Consider the following 21,042-nt stretch of genomic DNA (forward strand, 5'->3'; position numbering starts at 1 on the left):
CTTGCACAACCAAGCCCAGGCGAGGGCGTGGAAAGTCTTCCTGGCTTGAGAAGGAAGGGACTTGGGTCGCTGAAGTCTTTTTCCTGCGGCCAAGGCTGAGGACCAAGTTCTCCCAGCCGCCAGGCAGGAGCTGGAGGGACATCAGAAGCGCCTCCTTGCTCAGACGTGGCATCTCCGTGGGGAGAGGAAGGCGCAGGGGGGAGCCTCCTCCTGCTTCTGGTGGGCTGGGGAGTCCCGGCTGAAGCATGTCACTGCTGCTTTGGCTCCCAAACCCATGTCTACTCAGGAGTGAGTCCCACTGTAGTCAATGGAGCTTACTCTCAGGGAAGTGTGGCTAGGATCGCAGCCCAAGAGCCCAGTCCTGTGCAGGTCTACTCAGAAGTGAGTCCCATTATAGTCAATGGAGCTTACTCCCAGGAAAGTGTGGATCCGATTGCAGCTTAAGAGCCCAGTCCTATGCAGAAGTGAGTCCCATTATAGTCAATGGAGCTTACTCTCAGGGAAGTGGGGCGAGGATCGCAGCCCAGTCCTATGCAGGTCTACTCAGAAGCGGGTCCCACTATAGTTAATGGAGTTGACTCTCAGGAAAGCGTGGCGAGGATCGCAGCCTTGGCTCCTGCTTGTGGGTTGTTGTTGCTGTCGACTCCTCCTCCTGCCGGCGGGGTGGGGTGGGGAGGCAGCGGGCGCCCCTCCTTTCCCCGCGCGTCATGGAGTCCTCTCCTGGCAGAAGCTGCTCGCTCGCCCGCAGACGGAGGCGCACAAATGCGCGGGTGGGCAGGCGAAGGAGGAAGAAGCCTTTGCGCACGGCCGAGCCAGCTGCGCGCCTCTGCTGCGCCCGCGTCCTCCCCCTGTCCGCAGCGGGAAGCAGGCGCACCCCTCGCGCTCCGAAGGGAAAGAAACTTTGCCCGCCCGCCCGCCTCTCCGAGGGCGCGTTGCTGCAGCTTCTGGAGCGTCTGCGGGACGCCGTGGGACTGCTCGGCTGGAGGGGGAGAGGAGAGAACTTATGAACATAGGAGGAAGAAGGTCGCAGGCTGAGAGCCCAAGCCTGTGCTTGTCTACTCAGAAGTAAGTTCAGTTGGGGTCAATGGGGCTTACTCCCAGGAAAGTGTGGATGGGATTGCAACCCTAGTCCTATGCATTTCTATGTTCAGAACCTATGCTCAGAAGTAAGTCCCATGAGAGTCAATGGGGCTTACTTCCTGGTAAGTGTGGAAAGGATTTGTAGCCTTAGAACCCACTCCTGTGCATGTCTACTCAGAAGTAAGTCCCATGAGAGTCAATGGGGCTTACTTCCTGGTAAGTGTGGAAAGGATTTGTAGCCTTAGAACCCACTCCCTATGCATGTCTACTCAGAAGTAAGTCCCATTAGAGTCAGTGGGGCTTACTCCCAGGAAAGTGTGGATCGGATGGCAGCCTCAGAGCCCAACCCTATGGGTGTGTACTCAGAAGTCAGTCCCATGAGAGTGGCTGGGGCTCACGTCCAGGAAAGTGTGGCTGGGATTGAGAGAGGTCTGTCTGCCAAGTGGCTCCCCGAAGGGCGCAAGCCTGGAACTTGCCTTCCAGAAACAGGGCTTGGCGCGGCGCGCCCCTCCACCGAGGCTCCTTGGAAAGCAGCCCCTTGGGGCCACCCCTGAGACAGCCTGCTTGGAGTGCCCCCCCCCCCGCTCTTGGCACCCTGGTTAAGACTGCAATCCTACCCACACTTACCAGGGGGTAAGGCTCACTGACTACAATGGGATCTACTTCTGAGTAGCTATGGATAGGATTGGGCTCTTAGTCAGAGCCTTCTGCCCCCCCCCCCCCATTCTTTGCATGTCATGGTCTCAGGGGCTTAGCTAGAGGGGGTGCAGAGCACTAAGTTGTGCAGGGAGCTTCAACCAGTGTGCTAGCTGCCCCTTCCCCTCCCCTTTGGAACCGTTCTGGGCGTAGTCTCCGCTTTACTCCCCTTCCCAATGGCTCCCAATGGGCCACTTGCATGTTGCAGTGAGGCTCCTTGCAAAACGTAGCCCTTTGCACCCCCTCTAGCTACACCACTGCATGGTCTCATGCCTTGCTCAGGATCTCCATGCCCAGGTGTTTTGCAAGCCCAGGCAGGCTGCCTTTGCCAGAGCAGAGGACGCTGCCCTTTGCTGCACAGTTTCACACTCCTCAGCACAACTTTTGCATCACCCCACCTTGCATTGTGCAAACTTCTGGCTTGCTCAAAAACATGTGCTTAGAGCCAGCCATTTTCAGGGAAGACAAAGTTTCTTTATGTCTCTGGATAAGCCAAAGCCGAGTGATGATGGTGGGCAGAATATCAACAGGTGGTTTAGAACTCACATGTGTCCTTTTTCCTCAGCATCACTACAGCAGGGGTGGATCCAGAGGGGCCCATGGGTGCATGCCCCCCCCAACTATTTCCAGTGGAGAAGGGGCCTGCTGGGATGGGAAGCAACCCACATATGGCTGGGAGCCCAGGTCTACCTGCCTGGAAGAGGTGCCCAGGTCTACCCAACAGGTAGATCTGGCTCCACATCCAGGCGGGAGCCTATGTCTACCTGCCTTAGCAAACCTTAGCCACAGAGGCTAGTTCAACCAGGAGCCCAGGGCTACCCACCTGGAAGAAGCAGCTCCAGAGGGCAATCAGAATGGGAACCCAAATCTGACAAATCTGGACTGCATGTCTCGGTAGGAGCCCGGATTTGCCACCCAGCAAACCTTGGCTATAGAGGCCAAAGTTCAACCAAGAGCCCAGGTCTACCTGCCTGGTTGACATGGACTCAAGTTAATGATGTACTCATGCACCCTCCCAACACAAGTTCTAGATCTGCCCCTCATCTACTGTAGTTAAAAAACTTACCTTGTTGACTTTCAGCCTGTCATGTGGCTCCTAAAGTGGCAAAGTCTCTATTCTTATAAAAGACACAACCTTACATTTGAAATTTCCTATCAGTTACTTTTTTTTTCATATAGTTGGGTACACTGTAAACAGTGTAGCACCTAAGCACAACCATTGCTCATCCACATAGGGTAGCATGGGCATGGTGTGGGGCTGTGTGTTGCCAACTGACGACCCAATCCTATCCAATTTTCCAGCCCCAGTGCAACCACAATGCAGCCCCATGGTAAGGGAACAAATGTTCCCATACCTTAAGGGACTTCTGCCCCACTACAAGATGCAGTGCATGCCCCATTAGCACAGTTGCACCAGCACTGGAAAATTGGATTGAATTGAGCCATGAGTTGTCTTGCCAGATGTGGGAATATTTTTTTTTAAATGTGCTGTCTATCGAGAGTTTAGGATTTTGTTGCAAGTCTCTTGGCTGCTGCTGAAATATTGTTAGTTGATGTGTTTCTTTGAAAACTGTGATCCATTGTCTCAGCAGGAGTGTTAACTTCCTGAATCTGTGTGAGGGTATTTTAGAAATGGGTTATGTCAGAATGCCAGATGCAAGGGAGGGCACCAGGTTGCAGGTCTCTTGTTTTCTGGTGTGCTCCCTGGGGCATTTGGTGGGGCGCTGTGCGACACAGGAAGCTGGACTAGATGGGCCTATGGCCTGATCCGGTGAGGCTGTGCTTATGTAGGGTACCATATAAGAGGAGAGCAACCAGAGCTTTCAGAGGTGCCTGATGTAGCTCAGGGGCTGAGGTGTCATCCAGGAATGCTCTAGTTCAGATCTTGTCTCTACTAGAAATTTCTCGGCCTCAGCTCCTCCATCTGCAAAATACAGTGTTAATACAGACCAGCCTGCTATGGTTGGATTTCTGATGTATGTGAGGGCACTTGGAACATTCTAAACACTATTATTAACAATATGCATGGTCAGAATTTTGAAATTGGAACAACAGGAGATATTATCTTGTTTCTGTAATTCTCTGTGCATTATCCAGATGAGTTGTTTAGTCCAGGGTTGTCATGTACAGCTCATGCACTTTGTATGGTTATTTCATACAATGTCATGATCAGTCCATACTCCCACATTCACCACAAGGGATGAATAGCAGTTCAGTTCAGTAAGACCTTTATTGGCATAAAATACAGAGAAAGAACAGAACAAGACAGGAATGTACAAAGACAACACAACATAAGCAAAAACATCAGTCACTGCCCAGAGTCCCAGGGCTCTGCCTGGCTATTACCCCAGATAAAAAGGAAGCAACATTATCCAGAGTCTCAGGATCAGGAGTGGAAAGGAGAGACTGAAGCATGGTTGAATCCTCCCAGCCCTGCATCCTAGCTAGCAATGGACCTAGAAATTTCTTGTGTGACACAACATGTAGCAGGCAATAAAAAATATCAATATATGTTCAATATCTAGAGTTCTTCCTTTGACAATTCTGTAAGCTGCATCACAACCAATCATACCTAACTCTTCAGTGTCCAGCCCTATTGACTTAATTTTAGTTAGAAGATCAGTGATCTCAATAGGCAGGACTGGATCCGATAATAATTGTTGCATTAGATCAGAAGAGGTGGGGTTAAATAAAATCCTAAACCAAAATTTCAGAAGTCTTAACCATACAGTAGTCCTTAGTCGAATTAACCCCACCTTGAGACACAGGACCGAGTAGGGAACGCACCTGGGTAAGCCCAAAATCTTCCGTAAAAAGGAGGCTTGGACGCGTTCTAGTGGTTGGTTAATAACCTTATACCAAACAGGAGAACCATAAAGAACCTGGGAAAGAACCTTTCCCTTAAACGCCTCCAGAGCAGCCGGAACATAACCATTTCCACAGGTGAAAAAGAAACGGGAAATGGCTGAGGAAGCTAGTTTGGATGCGTTCTGCACTGCCTTGCGATGAAAAGCCCAAGTGAGTCTGTAATGGAAGTTGATACCCAGGTACTTGAAATGCTTAACCTAGGGATGAATAGCAATGGATGGACAGCAATGTCATGTGAACTGCCCATAAAGAGCGAGTGGAACAATATATGACAAAAGTGGACTTAAAAAAACCCATCTGAATGTGACCTCTGTGGGACTTGCAGGTAAAGAAGTATAGAATCAGGCTGTAACTCTGTTTTTCCAGTTTTATAGTTGTAGTTCATAGAATCATAGTTGAAAAAGAGCCATAAGGTCATCTAGTCCAACCCAGTGTCTGTAGCAGGAAAACTTTCTAGAGCATTTCCAGCAAGTGCCCATCAAGCCAGTAAGGGAGAATCTACCACCTTCTTCAGCAATCTGTTCCACTTAATCACCTTTACCGTCAATTTTTTCCTGGTGTCCAAATGGAATGTCCTCTCTTGCAGTTTGCACCCATTTGATCTAGTTCTACTCTCAAATTTGAGAACAGATTTGTTCCTTCTTAAATCCTAAAGCTTTTTTCCAAAAGGAAGAAGTTTCCTTTTCCTGGCTCTGAACAGTAGCTGTTTGTCCACTGGCAGCAGTTCTCTCTATACTGGAGGTTTTCATGAATATTGAGGGCCAGTTTACCATGCCAGTCATCCCATGCAGGAACGTAAACAAGGGTGTGGGGTTCTTAAAATTAAACAGAAGCCACAGACCATTACCTGAACAGAAATATTTTCCTTTTTTCCTGGTTTGGCTGCTGATCGCATTCTGTGTGGCCTGCTATGTGGTGTATAGTGTCTAGTATCCATGTGTAAGGAATTTGGAATCGAGTTGAAAGCAGTTCAGAGGAGAGTAGCAAGATAAGATAAGCATACCCTGAGAACAAACACTTGTATTGATGATCTTAATACAAACCTTTTTAAAGACTTATCCCCAGATGTCAAGCACTAAGACAGCAATTTCTCTCTCCCTTGCTCCATGCTAAAACAGGGCATTCTGAGAAAGCTATAATTCAGTTCCTTCTAGCAGGTGATGTAGAGCATACAACCCTCTCAGTCACACAGTTCCTAAATTTGCGTAATTTGAATCCAGCCAAGTTTTCTGTAGCAAGTAATCACTGAGTACATTACATCTTTGGCAATATCTGCAGAGTAACTTTTGTTTTTTAAATAATACTTGTTTGTATGTAAAAAGTATTGTACGTTTGTATCTGTGTGTACACGTAGGTGTGCACATATACATATATTTGTGTACTAAGTCGTTGGCAACCTTCAGTCTCGAGAGACTATGGTATCACGCTCTGAAAGGCGGTTCTGGCACAGCATCTAGTGTGGCTGAAAAGGCCAATTCAGGAGTGACAATCCCATCCACAACGGGAGCAAGTGCAGTCTGACCCTGGTCTGTCTCCCTGGCTATGGGCTTTCCTTCTTTGCCTCTTTTGCCTCAGACTGTTGGCCAAGTGTCTCTTCAAACTGGGAGAGGCCGTGCTGCACAGCCTGCCTCCAAGCGGGCCGTTCAGATGCCAGGGTTTCCCACCTGTTAAGGTCCACTCCTAAGGCCTTCAGATCCCTCTTGCAGATGTCCTTGTATTGCAGCTGTGGTCTACCTGTAGGGCGCTTTCCTTGCACGAGTTCTCCATAGAGGAGATCCTTTGGGATCCGGCCATCATCCATACTCACGACATGACCGAGCCAACGCAGGCGTCTCTGTTTCAGCAGTGCATACATGCTAGGGATTCCAGCACGTTCCAGGACTGTGTTGTTTGGAACTTTGTCCTGCCAGGTGATGCCGAGGATGCGTCGGAGGCAGCGCATGTGGAAAGCGTTCAGTTTCCTCTCCTGTTGTGAGCAAAGAGTCCATGACTCACTGCAGTACAGAAGTGTACTCAGGATGCAAGCTCTGTAGACCTGGATCTTGGTATGTTCCGTCAGCTTCTTGTTGGACCAGACTCTCTTTGTGAGTCTGGAAAAATGTGGTAGCTGCTTTACCGATGCGTTTGTTTAGCTCGGTATCGAGAGAAAGAGTGTTGGAGATCGTTGAGCCAAGGTACACAAAGTCATGGACAACCTCCAGTTCATGCGCAGAGATTGTAATGCAGGGAGGTGAGTCCACATCCTGAACCATGACCTGTGTTTTCTCAAGGCTGATCGTCAGTCCAAAATCTTGGCAGGCCTTGCTAAAACGATCCATGAGCTGCTGGAGATCTTTGGCAGAGTGGGTAGTGACAGCTGCATTGTCGGCAAAGAGGAAGTCACGCAGACATTTCAGCTGGACTTTGGACTTTGCTCTCAGTCTGGAGAGGTTGAAGAGCTTTCCGTCTGATCTGGTCTGGAGACAGATGCCTTCTGTTGCGGTTCCAAAGGCATGCTTCAGCAGGACAGCGAAGAAAATCCCAAACAAGGTTGGTGCAAGAACACAGCCCTGCTTCACTCCGCTTCGGATGTCAAAAGGGTCTGATGTGGAGCCATCGAAGACAACAGTGCCCTTCATGTCCTTGTGGAAGGATCTGATGATGCTGAGGAGCCTGGGTGGACATCCAATCTTGGGGAGAATCTTGAAGAGGCCATCCCTGCTGACCAGGTTGAAGGCCTTCGTGAGATCTAGGAAGGCTATAAAGAGTGGCTGTCGCTGTTCCCTGCATTTCTCCTGCAGTTGTCTAAGGGAGAATACCATATCAGTGGTGGACCTGTTGGCTCGGAATCCGCACTGTGATTCTGGATAAACGCTCTCTGCAAGTACCTGGAGCCTCTTTAGTGCAACTCGGGCAAACAACTTTCCTACAACGCTAAGGAGAGAGATGCCACGGTAGTTATTGCAGTCACCCCTGTCGCCTTTGTTCTTGTACAGCGTGATGATGTTTGCATCCCTCATGTCTTGAGGTACTCCACCTTCTCTTCAGCAGAGACAGAGGATTTCATGCAGCTCAGTGACGATGATCTCTTTGCAGCACTTTAGGACTTCAGCAGGGATGCTGTCTTTTCCAGGTGCCTTGCCAAAGGCAAGGGAGTCCAGGGCCACGTGAAGTTCTTCTAGGGTTGGTTCACTGTCAAGCTCCTCCAGCACAGGCAGGCACTCAATGTTGTTCAGCGCTTCTTCGGTGACTACATTTTCTCTGGAATATAGCTCAGAGTAGTGCTGCACCCAGCGTTCCATCTGCTGCGACCGATCCTGGATGACCTCGCCTGTGGCAGACTTCAGAGGGGCAATTTTCTTCTGTGTTGGACCTAGGGCCTGCTTGATACCATCATACATCCCCTTGATGTTGCCCATGTCAGCTGCTATCTGTATCTGGGAACAGAGCTGGAGTCAGTAGTCGTTAGCACATCTCCTGGCAGTCTGCTGGACTTTGCTGCGAGCAGCTCGGAGGACCTGCAGGTGCGCTCACTGGGACAGGCCTTGTATGCTGCTTGAGCTCTCCTCTTTTCCTCAATGACTGGTGTCAACTCCTCAGAGTGGGCTTCAAACCAGTCTGCCGACTTGTTGGTCTTCTTGCCAAATATGGACAAGGCGTTGTTGTAAACGGCATTCTTGAAATGTTTCCATCTGTTGGATGTGTTTGCATTGACCGGGCCTAGAAGAGATTCCTCAAGCGCTCGTGCACATTTGTGTACTACTTAGGTTTATATTCTCTCTACGGTTTCCGTATAGAGTCTTCACCTACCAAATGTTTATGCCTAATAAAGGTTGACTTGACTTGACTTGACTTTAAAGACTTGTCCTGAACAAGTGGGATATAAATTCTATTGTTTTCATAGACCAGAAGGAACACAGTGGACCTGTATGTTAGGAAAGACTTCTTCCTTGTGAGAATAGTTGGAAAAAGCTAGGTAAATCAGTTGTGGAATTGCCTCCTGGGATGTTTTAAGGGGAGGCCAGGCAGTTGTCAGGAAGATGCAGGTAAAAGGTCGAAGGCCCAGATAAAACATGCAGCTGTTACATGGGAAAACACACGTAAGTTGGATTTTTCCAGCTCATCTACTGAGGTAATCAGAGGGAGTCCTTTTAACCGTACCACTGTTGGGGCATGGCAGCTAGGAATAGGGCCTTCTTGGTGGTGGTGCCTTGATTGTGGAACTCCCTCACCTTGAAACTAAGAATTGCCACCTCTTTGGAGACCTTTTGATGGGGCCTGAAAACATTTTTATTTTAGAATAGTTTCTGATGACTTGCATTTAAATTTAATTTTTAATGGTTTTCTGTTAATTGTTATGATCCATTGGGCTTCTCTGGTTTTACTGTTTTTATTGTTTCTACTGTTTTAATTGTTTTTATTATTGTTACAATTTTTAAACATTGTAAGCTGCCTTTCTCTCTTACCAGGCAAAAGGTGGGGGTATAAATTCAGTAAATAAAAATAAATTTGTGGCTGTACATTCACAGCAATACGTGGCTTGCTTTGTGGCAGAAACCATGTTAGTTCCTCTTCCTGGGTTGCAAGTTATCCTCTCTCAGACTCCCTGTGACTGCATGAATCCCAGCAGCACTTGTCAGCTGAAAGGGTTGGCAGATTCCCTGAGTTTGCTCTCTTCAGGGCAGTAAGTGTCCTCTTGCCATAACATGTATGGTGGGCACAGGATTGTGCTCCAAAGCAGACAATGTGAGATGCTCATTCAAGCAACCACTCTTCACATGCTTCCTCAGAAAAGCAGAGATCTGAATTCCAAATGGGTATATACATACTTCCTGGGAGTAAGTCCCATAGAACTTACTTCTGAGTGGGGATGCCCAGAATTGATTAAGAAAGTCCATTTCCCTGCCTAGGGACAAGATACTACCATGGGTTTTTCTTGCTGGTTGGAACCTTAGGGGTGGGGAAGCAATGGGAGTACACTGTGCATACACATGATCCCTTTTGTCTTTAACCATGTTTGGAAGATGGTCTCTCTGAAGGAAATCAAGGAAGGTGGGGGGAGAATTTCTCAGTTGAAGGACACCATACAAGCACTTTTAGCAAGGCAACCAATGCGAGTGAACAAGTGGTAGTTTACAAGACAAATTTTGAGCCTCCTTCCCCAAAATTTGGGTTGCAGTTCTGTACACACTTTCTTCAGAGTAAGCCATGTGAAGTACAGATCAATTTAGCATTTTGGATGACCCTACTCCTGTTGCTTTGTAACTACCTTTATCAGCTGGAGCAAATCAGCTTGATTAGCTGGAAGGAAAAGGCCCAGTTGATCTGCCTGAATTGTTTGTTAGTTCCTTGTATGGCACTGTTTCTCAAACTGTGGGTCAGGACTCACTTGGTGGGTTGCTAGCCAATTTCAGGTGAGTTCCCGTTCATTTCAGTATTTTATTTTTAATATATTAGAGTTGATGCTACCATGGTATGTGACTGCATTTGGGGAAATGTTACAGACCTGTACTTTTAACAAGCTACTATGTATATTCTTTTAACAATGATAGTCAATGGGACTTACTCCCCTGCATGTGTAGGTCGGATTGCAACCTAGGATTATTAAAAATTGTCCTGCTTGATGATGTCATTTCTGGTCATGACATCACTTCTGGTGGGTTCCGACAGATTCTCATTCTAAAAAGTGGGTCCTGGTGCTAAATGTGTGAGAATCACTGTTGTAAGGTATAAAGGAGCTCTTGAGCTGGTAGGAGGAGGTCTTTCCTTTTTTCACTCCTTTATGGTTGAGCGAGTAAGCTTAGAAAGCCAGTTCTTTTTCTTCCACTTTTAAAAATTGTTTGTGTCTTGCATAAATGCTAATGATCTTTGTGAATGTTTAGTTCTGGCTTAAGTTTTTAGTAAATCAACTTATATTTGAGTTGGGTTTTAATTGTGAAGGAACTGACTGGATTTAGAAACACTTAAATTCAGCCTACCTACTCAGCCTGTTGCCAGATATAAACAAATGTTCTGAGAGTTGCATCTCTGATGTAAAAAAAGGAGCTCTGGGGTCAGAACTAAGACAAAACCTAGCATGCCTCAGTTTATTTTGGGGACTGAAGCCTTGGTAGTTATCCAGTGTGGTGATTCTGCAGCTTTAATAGTGTGGGAAAGTACTTTCCTGGCTTGCTGGGTGTATACACACCTATATACATATTCCTGGGGAAAAGTTCCATTGAACACAACAGAACGTACTTCTGAATATGGATGCCCAGAATCTGCTGGCTAGCTGGGTATACTGGGTGGTGGGCAGGGGTGGACAATTCAATTGGTGTGCCCAGGGTTTGGGGCCACAACTAGAACAAGCCCCATTGAACATAATGGGACTTCTGAGAGAGCAAAAAAGATTGAGCAAAAGCTGCAGGAGCCAGTCTAGAGTACCATATCCCCTCCTCTGAGGACTTGGATATCACAGATATTTTAAAAAACCACATGAGTTTTGCACTCATATGTTTAAAAAAGACCTATGTGGAAGTCTCCATAAGAACAGCCCCACTGAATCAGGCCATAGGCCCATCTAGTACAGCTTCCTGTATTGCATAGCGGCCCACCAAATGCCCCAGGGAGCTCAACAGATAACCTGCATCGTGATGCCCTCCCTTGCATCTGGCATTCTGACATGCTCATGGGTTAAGATGTCAAAGAGTGGGAAAGGGGTACATGGGTATACCATGTAAAATAAAATCACGAATATCTTGCAGACAAAGAAACATTCCTGGGTTTTGCATCCAAACATGCAGTTAGTCTGTGGGAAATGCTCGTGTGTGGGGGGGTTTTTGCATTTTTGGTCTGGGCCTGGGTGTGAAATGAGTGCTTGGACGAGCTCCTCAGGTCTCTCCTAAACATCTGTGGTTCTTAAAGCCCAACAGCTATCACCTGATGCTTGGGATGAGATGTGACAAATGAGAAGCCAGCCCATCACTAAGCAGGGTGTTACATAGCATTATTGCAAGGTTGCTCACTACCACTTGTCCAAACACTGATATTTAGCACTGGGTTGTTAGTCATTTGTTCAACTACCTTCAAAATGAAATTGAATTATGCTCTTCCTTGTACAAGTAAGGCATGAACAGTTTATAATTGGGTGTGGTTAAGTCAACTCAATTTTGGGCTTGGGAACCCTGGAGTCATTAGGCAGCTGGGCTTTATTTGGCTGCTTAGTCTGTTTCAGTTTTCCAGTACACTATTTTTATACTGCCATTCCTCCAAGAAGCTAAGAGTGGTGTATACAGTTCTCCTCCTTTTGTCCTCACAACAACTCTGTGAGATAGGCAAAGCTGAGGGATAGTGACTGGCCCAAGGTCACTCAGGAAGCTTCATAGCTGAGCAGGGATTTGAATCTGAATTTTTCATGTCTGGCTTCCAAACCTCTACACCCTCCTATACCACATATGAGACTGTTTCCTGCTTTGTAGAGTTATTGTGAGGACAGAACATCTGACAGTTATAGTGTGTTTTGAATATCAAAAGTACTGTATTAATGACATTACTTTAAAAACTCCTCAAAGTACAGTGTAAATTTATTGCACTATGTATTATTTATGGTAAAGATTTTTCCAACATGGATCTTCAAGGTTAAACTTGCACATAAATGGCACCTACAATGAAGGGATGTTTTTAAAGTACCGTTTGCAGAACACCCAAGGCTTCCATCTGATTAATTACTACCATTAATCATAATTAATTCCATTAATCAGTGTGGGTATTTAAAGCTGCAAAGGATGCATGAAACCTTTTTAAAAATAATCCTCTTGTATACTGCCTTCCATAGATTTTTGTTCTTCACTCTGTGTACTAGACCTGCTTTACTGCTCTTTTAGTGACATAAACCAAAGTCAGTGATGGATAGTGTGAGTTAGATATTTTAGACGTGAACAGATTGATTCTTGGATCAGTTGTGTTCTGGTGATATTTTGTTAACTTCAGTAAAGTCACTGTCAGTTCAAAACCTTTGGGCAGGGCTTTTCAAACTGGGGTGTCGCGACGCCCCAGCCTGTGGGCCCTGGCCCCTGCCCCCTTAAGGGGCGGGGGCAGCCTGGAGGCAGGGAGGAGGCAACGGTGTGATCCCCAGGATCGCGCCACTCAGGGAGGCTGCAGGGGCTTGGGTACGTGTACCCAAGCCCCTGCAGCCCCCCTGAGCGGCACAATCCTGGGGATCACGCTACTGCCTTCCCCCACCCCTGCTGTCTCCCCCCCCCTCCTGCCCACGCAAGAACTTAGTGGCTCTCAAACTCTCCCAGAGAGTTTGAAAACCACTGCCTTTGGGTGTTCCCCCTACCTCACCTGGTCTCTATGGCTATATGAAGTTGTTTATTGATCCATCTGACCTAGTACTATCTATTCCAACTGGATCCCAACTTCTCAGGCAGAGGTCTCTCCCAGCCCAACTACCCAAAATACTTTCAGAGGAGAGGCCTGTAAAGTCAGCCCAAGAGTGCCTGGCACCTGAGGCGACATGCCAAGTGCTGCCTTCCTGTACCTGATGATGTGCCAGCCCCTGCTGTAGCTAGTGTTGTAAATTTCCCAGAAACCCTGGAAAAGAACAGATTTTTTTAAATGTAAATTTTGGAAGACATTGAAATATATGCAATAGTTATTTTTATATCAAGCCTAAACCTATTTTTCCTGCTTTCGTAACATAAAATGCATCATTTATAACTCAATTAGCACATAAAATTTCACTGTTTGGCGTATATTTGCAATTTAAATGTATAAAAGCCGTAGTTTTGTACATGCATAATTGCAAATATACCCACAAGACAGCTGCTAACTGCTGTGCCCTGTGCTACCCTAGGGCTGGCTAGAGTTTAGTTCTCATACAGACTTTCAGATTGTTCCTCTGGGGTTTTGCTGGTATCCACAATAGTCTTTTTCAGTTTTGGTCCCACCTCCTCCTTCCAATCTTTTTATCCCCCCAGCAAGGCAGGGCAATAAGGACGTTTGTTTCCCACTCTGTAGCAGAGTGGCAGTATCACTACCATTTGAAAGAAGAGGTGAAAAGGTTGGCTGGCGGGTCAGGTCAAAGGAAAGCAGTTGCAAGGAGTACTGAACTCCTCACCAAAGCAGAACCAAGTTCACCTGAAGAAGGCAAGTAGCAACCTGCAGGCAATGTATGCTCATCTCTTGAAGATGGGAGCACACTCTAGGTGCAGAAATACGTCTTGGATTTGAATGTTGTATTTTGTCTCCTTCTGTAGACAGTCTTACTAGGGCCTCTGAGAGGAATTTTATCAGGGGCTTTATTTTGGGTACCACCCCAAAGGGAGAGGGGAGGGGCAAAACAGAGTGGGAGACAAAGGGATGGGCAGAATGGGTGCGAGTACAGACAAAACAGGGCAGGGAGGGTGGCCAAAATAATCTTTGAAGCCCAGATCTACCAAGCTTCCTAAGTCTTCTTGCCTGTATGGTGTTGGCAACTAGATATAGCAGGGGTGCCCAAACTGCGGCCCGGGGGCCACTTATGGCCCTCGGAGGCTCCCAATCAGGCCCTCGGGGAGCCCCCAGTCTCTAATTGGGCCCCAGTCTCCAGAGGCCCCCAGCCTCTGGCCCTCAGCAGACTTGTTGGAGCCCATGCTGGCCCAATGCAACTGCTCTCAGCATGAGGATAACTGTTTGACCTCTCATCTGAGCTGTGGGATGAGGGCTCCCTCCACTACTTGCTGTTTCATGTCTGTGATGCAGCAGTGGCAGTGAACGAAAGGCTGGCCTTGTTTTGTGCAAGGCCTTTTCTAGGCCTTGAACTATTCCAAGACCTTTATTCATTCATATAAGTTCCATCTCTAATATATTCATTTATGTAAATTTATTCAAATTTTAAATAGTAAATTATTTACTTCTTTCCCGGCCCCTGGCACAGTGTCAGAGAGATTGTGGCCCTCTGGTCAAAATGTTTGGACACCCCTGAGATATAGTAATATAGAAAACCGAACACACTCCTAAGTCTCTCTAAAATCTTTTAAGCATAGAAAATCGTTGCAGAAAATTAGCATCAGCGTATTTAGGCTCACACTAGAATGGGAAAATGTCCAGTGTGTACCAAAGCTTACTTCTGCAGCAGCTGTAGACCTGCAGCTGCATCCCTGAGCTCCTGTACACTCCTTCACGGTGAACAGATCCACAAGCCAAAGAGCTACTGTAGCAGGCCAGCTTCCTCCCAATTTGATACAGTGTTAAGGAGTGTCATTTATGCATTTCTCAGCCTGGTGCAAATGGCTTGCGACAGCAGCCACTGCCATGTGCCCATGTGCCATGAGCACCCTTGGCATCCTGTGCGGGCAGTGAGTCCAAGTGAGATCAGGAAATGTAAGATACCAGGAAATTATTGGCTGCCTTACTTGGCTCCTGGGCCCAGGTACAAATTACCCCTTTACCCCCCTTTCATGGGTCCTGAGCCTTACATACAAATTTTCATGCAACACAGTTCTTGGTGCTTTGAGTGAATAAAATTTTTATCTTAAAAATTGCTTCACTTGTTCCAAAAGGAAATATTTTATTTACACTGTTTTCAATGTTCTCAAACACTTCCAGTTTTTCCACTGGAAAAATTTAAAGTTGTCTGAGGAAAAAGCAGGAAAAAAACCCCTATTTTTCTAGTTGGATGGGAGACTTCACATCTCTAGGCTTAGCCCACTTCTCTTCTCTCCTTTCTCCAATCCCGAGAGAAGGCTGAGCAACGGAAACAAGCTTCAGAGGTGACCGCCTCATGAATGTGTTTGCCCCAGATGCTGGTTTAAACCTGGAACATTTAAGGCACACACTGGTCCACTGAACTATGACTTGCTGCTTATTGCTGTTTGTGGCTGTGGCTTGATGTGCACACATGAGCAGGTGATAAACTTTTATCTCCATGTTGCAAAAAGCCTCACCTTACTGATTTCTGCATATCAAGCTGTTGATTAAGGACACACAAGCAAACCACTTCCTTCTCTGTTCTGTTGTTTTTGTGCAAAAGTTGTAAAGATTTTCATTCCTTTGGGTTTTACTTAAGGAGATATCGCTGGAGGAACCAAACTTCAATGTTGATTACTGTAAGCCTTATGAAAATAAGATTTCTGTGAGAAATCTCCAGTGAGATACTATCTGTAAGCAGGTGTTAATCAGTTTATGTTTTTGCCAACATATCTCTGTTCTGACCTACCACATAGGAACTCTTGGTTTCCATTGCCAAAGACTTTTTAAAGTAAGGACAATCTTAATAAAATTACATGTAGGCTTTGTCAAAGAATATCTAAATTGATAGAAAAATGTAGTTTTGTCTCTTGTGACTCTTATTGTGTTGTAAGAATTCGTAGTAGAAATCTGCACATTTACAGCACAATCCTATACAGAAATTCTCAAAAGTAAGTCCTGTAGTGTAGGGATAGAAACTCGAATTGGGTGACTTGAGTCCAAGTTACAAAAATCAGCATTTTTTGCTGACTCGTGGAGACTTGAGTCACCTGTGCTGATGACTCGGGCACTGACTCGAGTCTGAGGCCACTTAACTTAGCACTGATTCCCCATGCATGCACACTGGAGTCTGTCCCGGTGTGCGTGTTTACTTTTTTCATGGTATGGAAGACCTTGTGGAGCCATCATTCAGACCGGGTGAGCGGCAGAGAAGTTCCAACCAGGAGGCGGGGAAGGGTTAATGTTTTGCTTTTGCAGGAGCATGTTCTCTTGCTCATTTCTAAAAGAATCAATGGTCACTGGAGGAAGGAGGGGTGGTCTGGTTTTTTTCTTTGGATGACATAGGGCTGAAGGAGGACCCCAAGGGGGTTCTTGCCTTGGAATTGGCTGGAGAAGCCCAAGGAAGGGGAGGAGGCAGTTCGTAGTGATCACACTTTCCAACTGCATGGCTGGCTCCTGTGTGCTCCAGTAGCATAGCTGAAGGGGGTGCAAAACACTAAGTTTTGCAGGGAACCTCACCTCTGTTTGCAAAGCACTATGGGTTACCAGATGCAAGGGAGGGTACCAGGATGCAGGTCTCTTGTCTTGTGTGCTTCCTGAGGCATTTGGTGAACCACTGTGTGATACAGGAAGCTGGACTAGATGGGCCTAGGGGCTGTTCTTATGTGTTGCATGGAGCCTCAGCAGACATGCAAGCAGCCCCTCCCCTTCAGAGTAGGGGTAGCAGGTGAGGCAGAACTGCCGTATTGTAGTCCATGGAAAAGCACCACAGCTGCCCCACTTGCTTACACCTGAGGAGGCTCTCCCTACACTCAAAAAAATGGGTGTAAGGAGAGCCTCCTTGGGTGTAAGGAGGCAGGGCAGCTGTGGTACTTTTCCACAGACAGTGATGGGGCAATTCTGCCTCTTCTCTTTGCAACCCTATATCTTATAAAAGCCAAATGCAGGGATGGGAGGGGGATAACAACTGCTAGCTGAGTATTTAAAGGCAGAATGGGGTGAATGCTTTACGTCTTCTCTTTCTTGCTGATTATTCTTTGCAGATTCCCCAGGCAATTTTTTTATTTTTATCCCATCTTTCAGCACAAGTACCCTTTAGTGTAAACAACAAATGCAAAAAATTAAAATGGTTACATGACTTATAGCAATAAATTGAGTGCGGCACACACAAAAACAGCAGTCAATAAAAAAATAAAAATCAAGTAGAAATTTACAAGACCAGGGCAAATAAAATGCTCTTTGTCAGAATCAGTGCTAGGTTAACCTCCTTGGGAAGAACTGACCCTTTCTTTGTTCACCACTCACTATTTTGAAGGTGGGGAGCACTCAGAAATATTGATATTACAGGTATTACTTGGTATTACAGGTAGGTTCATTTGAGAAAAATGCACCAGCATCTTGAATTGTCCTTAGAAACAGACTGGCAGCCACTGAAACTGTTAACAAGTGGTGAGAGAGGTTCCCAAGGCCAGTTCCAGATAGTGGGTTGCATCCCAACTAGTGTTCCTGCTGTCAGGAGTGCCCTCTGTAAATGGAAATCGTGTTCTGCTCATGGAAGGACCCTTCCCACTTGCTCAAGGGTTTGCTGTACAAGCACTGGCATTAGTGGGGGGGGGGGGCAAAACTCTAGGTTTCTCAGGTGCCCAAATGCCAGTGTAAAGTGACCCTTCCCCCTCACTTGCAATGCCATTCGGAGCAAAGGAGAAGCCTCTGCTTTGCTCTTGCTGCTCCAAATGGCTCTGCAAGCAAGAGGGAGGGGCTGCTTTACACCAGTACCTGAAAAAACTTAGCACTTTGCCCCCTCTCCAAGAATGCCAGTGGGTGCACACAGAAATCTCCTGCTGTTCATGTGGGAGATCCCGACAGCAGAATAAGTGTCGGGATGCTACCCAAAGTAATCCAGAAGCAACGTTTTAGATGGGCAGTCCAATCCTATGCTTCCTAGCACTGCAGGCCACAGTGGTTGCTGCCCCAATGACTCCAATACTGAGAGGGAGGGGCTCTTACAGAGCATGCCTTGCTTACCACTCTGCCCTCCCCCCAGCTCCATTTCTGGTGGTGGGCCTTGTCAATTGTCAAAAAATCTGATGGTGTGCCTTGACAATTTTATCCCCTTATCAGTGTGCTGTGAGATGAAAAAGACTGAAAATCGTGACTCTAGATGATCATTTTCATCAAGGTTCCTGGCGTGACATAGCAGCCAGCCACTGAAGCACCTTACCCAAGAGTGGGATATTCACGGCAGAGTGATAGTTATTACAGTCTTTCAGGGCCAGTGAAGATTTTTTTCAGGGCTAGTCTCATGATTTCCTCCTTCAAGGCAGCTGGGACTTCCCTCTCTCATAAAAAGAGATTTTCACCACTTGAACCCAGCTGGTCAGTTCCTTCCTCCTTCTAAATGTTGTAAATCAAAACAACCTTGTTATTGTGGTAACAAAAGTTGCTCACCAACTGAGCTGATTCTTAGGGGAATTAATGTGTATCTCACAACCCTTTAGAAATACAGGTATGTAGGCTGGATAATAGTCAGTGTGATACAGAGAAATATCTTTTTGCTTAAAGAGGAGACTGAGAAAAATAACTACCAGTAAAAGATCATTGTTTTATTACAAAATAACAAAGGTAGAAATAATACACATGGAGAAAGAGTAAGAATACATTTCTTTGTCGTCCTAATAATTCAATACAGTGTACCTAACTTTCATGGTGGTTGCATGTGAGGTGTATTTGGTGCACCAAGAAGAGATCAGAAAAAGGGTTGTGGGAAAGGCTTTTAGAGTCTCTGTGCTTCCACTCCAGCTGCTAGTCCCTAATGACAGAAAATGGGGTGGGGGGGGGGGGAGAGACACAACAGAAAGCTATTATTGCACTTGAAAACCTATTACTATCTGTCCTGTATAGGATCATCTTCCAGAGGGTCCTGTGGGCAGTGAAACAACATAAGTGTATTGAAAAATACTCTACCTTGTAAAGTTTTTGGAGAATTGTGACTAGGTGCAGAACTGGAAGTCGCAAGAGTATCTGTGATTGCTGGGTGCTAAACGGAGCTTGAGGCATTCTCCTTTCACATGTAGATGTGTACCTGAAGTTTGAATGGGAATCAAGTTGTAGGTAAACTTTTTTTGTCAGCAAAAAATGCATATGTTGCCAAGGCATTGATGGCTGGCATCCTGAAGGGAGAACTTTACACAATGTGCAAAATGCAAGATGTAGATACAATAAATCAAATGCAGATGTTTCATTTATTTAATTTTATTTTAAGAAACTTTTACCCTGCCTTTCCCATGCTGAAGCAAATGCCCGAGGCGGCTTACAGAGCTTTAGGATCAAGTACAGAATATGACAAGTAAAAACATCAAACAAGGCAGTAGAACATTAATCTTTAACATTACATGGTGAAAAACAAATGTCAAACCAGAGCAAAATTTAAGGGAAAAAGAACTCATTGAGCCTGTGAGGAACAGATAAGTCCAGGGAGGTTGTCGAGTCACAACAATGCGAGAGAGGCGCAGAGGACAAATATCAGCAGTTTTGACACCAAAATACGGAAATTTTCTGGAAGCAGTTAGAAAGATTTCAAGTTTGCATACAATATGTAGGAGATGTTTAAACAGCGATTAAGACACAAGTAAGACTTCCTCCCAAAATGTGTGACTCTTGTGGGGGGGGGGAGGATTATGTAAAACAACAAGAGTTTGTGGCTTGACCAAAGTCTCGGAAATGTGGCCTGTATGCCAGAATTCCTGGGATAATAGTTCAGTTGTATGCTGGCATCCAATGTGAAGCAATACTGCTTGACATTAGAGTCCATAGTATAGCATCACCAGGTATAGAAAGAGAAAATCAAAGCTAAAAGACGAAGGGGAGGATTTTCACATAACACTTCAGTGTGCCATGAACAATCCATAAGTGTGCTACAGGAGTTTGGAGGAGGACCATTTATAAGTAGGACCATTGGGGGGGATGTGAGCCTCCCACCTGCAGTGTGGTGTGGAGAAGTGGAGCTAGAGGGGGAGACAGAGTGGTCAGTATGGCAGGCTCTGCAGTGCCCGTTCCCCTCAGTGTTGGAGCCGTTCAGGGCAGCAGTGGTACTTTGCCATCCCTGCCCCAAATGGCTCTGATGCCAAAGGGGAGGGGTGCTTATATGGCACGTTGTGGAGCTTGCTGTACCTACCACTCTGCCCCTCCCAACTGTGCTTCTGGTGATGTGCAGTTGTAAAAAAAACAAAAACAAAAAAACACAACCCTGATGGTGCGCTTTGACATTTTTAGCACCTTATCAGTGTGCTGTGAGATGAGAGAGGCTGAAAATTGCTGCTCTAGAAATAATCATTTTCATCAAGGTTCCTGGAGTGACACAGGCCGCAGCCAGCCACTGAAGCACCTTGCCCAAGAGTGGGATATTGGTGGCAGGTCGATAGTTATTACAGTCTTTCAGGGCCAGTGAAGATATTTTTCAGGAGTAGTCTCATGATTGCCTCCTTCAAGGCAGCTGGGACTTCCCTCTCTCATAAATAGATATGTTCACCACTTGGACCCAGCTGGTTCCTTCCTCCTGTTAAATGTTGTCAGTCAAAACAACCTTGTTATTGTGGTAACCAAAGTTGCTCACCCTCAGCACTCTTCTTGAGATTAAAGGCAGCCCTTTTTACTTCGTCTTTTCTTTCTCCTGTCTCAGTGGGCAGTGGCAACTTCAGTATCACTGAAGGGCTGATTATGTTCCTGGCAGCTGGCTCCTGCAGGGTGTTATCTTCTCATTACAATATGCAGGAAGGAACCCAACTGAAGCATGACTGAAGCGTCCTGCACCCACAGAAGAGCAGCAGAAGCGGTTTTAAAGGGGGAAAAGTCCCATCAATGCACTTACCATAAATTCTTGGTTGCTTAATGCTTTCCTGAGTCATGAAGGGTTGAGCAAAGAACTGATCGGCCACACCACTCCAAGCTTCTTGTCCACAGTTCCAGGTCTTGATAGATGAATTTCAGTTA

At 46.2% G+C, this 21,042-nt stretch overlaps 1 protein-coding gene across 2 annotated transcripts in view; it reads left to right on the top strand.

The window, feature by feature from the left end:
* The first annotated feature begins 919 nt into the window (after positions 1-919).
* Positions 920-21,042, top strand: part of GCNT4 (glucosaminyl (N-acetyl) transferase 4) — a 32,470-nt gene continuing 12,347 nt past the window's right edge. For both annotated transcript variants that reach the window (XR_010793777.1, XM_066615175.1), the window contains exon 1: positions 920-1,065. The gene's annotated coding sequence lies outside the window, so the exon portion shown is untranslated. The remainder of the gene's footprint in view (positions 1,066-21,042) is intronic.

The sequence above is a fragment of the Tiliqua scincoides genome, chromosome 2 (assembly GCF_035046505.1).
Source record: "Tiliqua scincoides isolate rTilSci1 chromosome 2, rTilSci1.hap2, whole genome shotgun sequence".
Lineage (NCBI taxonomy): Eukaryota > Metazoa > Chordata > Lepidosauria > Squamata > Scincidae > Tiliqua > Tiliqua scincoides.